Source organism: Lycium barbarum, chromosome 6, assembly GCF_019175385.1.
Source record: "Lycium barbarum isolate Lr01 chromosome 6, ASM1917538v2, whole genome shotgun sequence".
NCBI lineage: Eukaryota > Viridiplantae > Streptophyta > Magnoliopsida > Solanales > Solanaceae > Lycium > Lycium barbarum.
This window is the reverse complement of record NC_083342.1, coordinates 39,778,279-39,781,896: the sequence shown is the minus strand read 5'-3', so window position 1 is coordinate 39,781,896 and position 3,618 is coordinate 39,778,279. Positions and strand designations below refer to the sequence as shown.

The 3,618-nt window shown below is 39.5% G+C and overlaps 1 long non-coding RNA gene across 1 annotated transcript; it reads left to right on the top strand.

The window, feature by feature from the left end:
- The first annotated feature begins 225 nt into the window (after window positions 1-225).
- LOC132599683 (uncharacterized) lies at window positions 226-2,793 on the top strand. Its single transcript, XR_009566938.1, has 3 exons — window positions 226-575; window positions 1,449-1,499; window positions 2,758-2,793. It is a non-coding gene; the product is annotated as an uncharacterized LOC132599683 (long non-coding RNA).
- The last annotated feature ends 825 nt before the right edge of the window (window positions 2,794-3,618 follow it).

Here is a 3,618-nt window from a genome sequence, read left to right as displayed (position 1 = left end):
ATTCGAGGACGAATGTTTTAAAGGGGGGGAGGATGTTACATCCGGCATTTTTGCGTATTCGAAAATTTTGAGATAAATTGACTTGTAATAATTAAGGCCATATTTGGACCTTACTTGGTATGAATATGTAGACTATGAATACGATGGTGTGGAATTACGAAAGGTGGCCAAGTGCAAAAATTGGAATTTTGGAAACTTGTTCCATAAATTACAAGTCTAGCCTATTGGACTCAAAAAAAAAATAAGAGAAGTGAGGCCCAAATTGGGAATGCCCAACCGGCCACAAGCCTTGATCCAAGCCCATGGATTAAATAATTTCCATGTGAATTATATAGTCATAATTATCCTTAGAAACTTCAAGACAAAGCAAGAGAAACCAAGAAAAAGAAGAGGAGAGAGTTCGGGTGGAAAGAGAGAAAAGAAAGAAAAGAAAGAAAAAAAATTTGGGGCCTAATCTTGGATTCAAAAATTCATTCCTTGTGAAATAACTACTAAGTGCAAAGTCCTCTACAACTTGGTACAATTAGTTTGGCAAGAGGACAACTTTTGTAACAAGTGAAGAACTTGGAGGAAAGGTAAGAATTTTATGCTTTTGACATGTTATGAGAGGTGTATGTATGTTGTAGTAAGTTGAAATGAATGAAAAACATGGAAATTTTGTGTGTTGAGATTTATGCATGTTGGCCGAATGCATGTACATATATTACATGTCTTTGATGATTTGAATTCATGTTGTAATTTAGTTGTAGTATGGTGGAAATTGTATTAGAAATGAAAGTGGAATGAATTAGTGAAAGTTGGAGAATATAGTATGTGGCCGTGTGGTACTATGTTGGTTATGGAATATGAATTTAATCTTGTTAGTATGTAAGTGTGTTATGGTGAAATGAATGGAAAGATAATAGTCTTTGTTGTCATGGAAAAATGGTTACTAAGTTGAAGGAAATTATGCAACCTTGTTATGGTTTATGTAAAAATGGAAATGAAAGTATCAAGAGGCAAATTATGATTAATGTTGATGAATTTGGAAGATGGAAATGTGTTATGAACTTGTATGTTGAAGGTTAGGAAAATTGGATAAATTGTGGCTTGATGGAAAGTTTGTATGTTTGTATATCTTATGTATATCTTGTGAAAATGATATGATATGCCCCCGAATCGTGTTGTAATGACTTTGATGGGTGATGAATATGAAAATAATAAGATTGGTTTGAAAGTGTAAGGTCGGAACGGAAAGTTGGCAAATTGTGCCCTATTATGTATTTTGAGCTACTTGTCGTTATTATGAATATTGTTGTTGGGTTGTGTTGATTGTTTGGCTGTGTTTAACTTTTGGGGAGGTCATGTATACAGAGGAAATGCTGCTGAAATTTCGGTAGGCAAGTATGTGTTAAGTTTGGACTATTGAAAAGTTGAAACTAACAAATGGTAAACTTGACCATTTCTAGATTTTGGACGAAATTGGAATCGACGCCAAGCGAGCGTAAGGCGCTATCGAGGTATGTAAAGCCTTCCCATTTATTCTTAGGCATGTTCCAGAAGTGATAGGCTCGGCCGCGAGCCTTAAGTACGACTCCGTTCCTCGGAATTCGAGATGAAAATCCGCTCCAATTCCTTCAGTACAATTGAAACCATTTTCTTATAAAATGCCTTCAAAGTGAACTTTTGCACGAAACCTTTCCAAACGGAGTCGGAACACTTCCAAATGATTATGGATGACCTCATAAGGTCTATTATCAGTAATTTACATATGTCGCCTCGAGTTTGTCCGAGGCGGGCCCACAAAGCCCGATGCCTTCTGTACAACCTTAACTACTTTGGTTCTGTCCAATTTTCTCAGAAAACATCTGGACTATTATTTTGACTATGAAATGACTATTTTTTTTATGCAAATTTTACAAAATGATTTCTGGACATCTGAGAATCTGATTCTGATAATAATCTGTCGTGCCTTCCCAAGTAGGACATAGGCGCGTATTATGCATACTAACCGGATACTCTGACTTGACTCGCCGTTTGGCACCGTTCAGTTTGATTGAGTTTGTATGTTGAGTCTGTATGTATGTTTCTCATTAATCTGTTCGTGGCTGTCTCAATGCATTCCTTCACTGCGTCCCGGGCCAGGTTCTGTTATCGTGCATATTCCTCTGCATTGTTCACCGCGTCCCTCGGTGTGCGGGCCGGGATCTGTTTATATCTGTATGATATTATGATCTGTGTATGGGGATGGCGGCCAGGATGGCATATGATCTGATCTGATTCTGTCTGTCCACCGCGTCCCGTACTAAGAGGGTCGGGTTCTGTTACCGCGCCCCCGGACAGGGCCGGGATTTGTACGTATGTATGCATGTGCCATCAGCATTTATATAAGCACATGCCTCTGTATGATTCTGTATGACTCTGTATGATTCTGTATGACTCTGCATGCATAATTCTGTCCGGCATACTTCTGTCCGTCCGTCTGGATTACGATTTTGTCTGTATGTACGTATGTATTCTGATTCTGTATGTCCGTATGGATTCTGATTCTGTATGCCCGTATGGTTTACGATTCTATCTGTCTGTCTGAACCATGATTCTGTCCGTCTGTTGGGATTATGATTCCGTTCGTCCGTTCGATTTATGGTTCTGTCCGCTATATATATATATGCTTCCGGTTCAGATTATGATTATGTATGTTATGTTTCTGCTTTGCATACTCGGTACATTTTTCGTACTGACCCCCGGTTCTTCGGGGGTTGCGTTACATGCCCGCAGGTACAGACGCACTAGGTGACACGCCGCCAATGTAGGGTTCGGATTCTGCTGTGTTGAAGAGCTCCCTTGATCCGGAGCGTATACTTTTGGTATATATATCTTCTGTCTTTTGTATATTCTGTATGTATGATAATTCTGGGTACGGCGGGGCCCTGTCCCGTCATCTGATTCTGTATGTCTGTTAGAGGCCTGTAGATATGTATGTGGGTTACGGGTTCCATCTGTTTAGGTAAGTACGAACGATTTTGTGACTCCGTCTGTATGTTAGCCTCATCGGCTTGTTTGTAAATTTCTGTATGTTCAGGTATGTATATGTTCGCGCGCGCCGCATTTGTATCGGCCTGATTCTGTACACATCTGTTTGAAAAAAAAAATCTGTATGGTACGAAATTTTATTAAGTAGGTACGTATGGGTATCCAGTTAGGATACCAGTCGCGGCCCACGGGGTTGGGTCGTGACACCTCTCATTATCTTAAACAACATGGAAAGATCATAAAACATACCTTAGATAGTGTAGGAATAAGCCTTGAGCGGAAATACTCCTCTTACACCAAAACCCTAGTTCACTTTCATTGGAATTTCTTGGCTTGGATGAACTTCAATGAGTTTCATACACTTGATTTTGTTAGTTTGATGAAGTTGATCAAAAATCTCTCTTGAGTTCTTGTGGATGAAGAGTGGAGAGCTCTCTAGATTTTTCTTGAAGTGTGGAGAGGGGAAATGAAATAAATTGGATGGGGTTGGGTCCTTATATCATTTTAAAAAATCTGTCCCTACACCAATCTACGGACCAACATACGGTCCGTATCTTTTCTACTGGCCGTAGATTTGGTCAAGTGAAAGACCCATTCTGGGCAGAA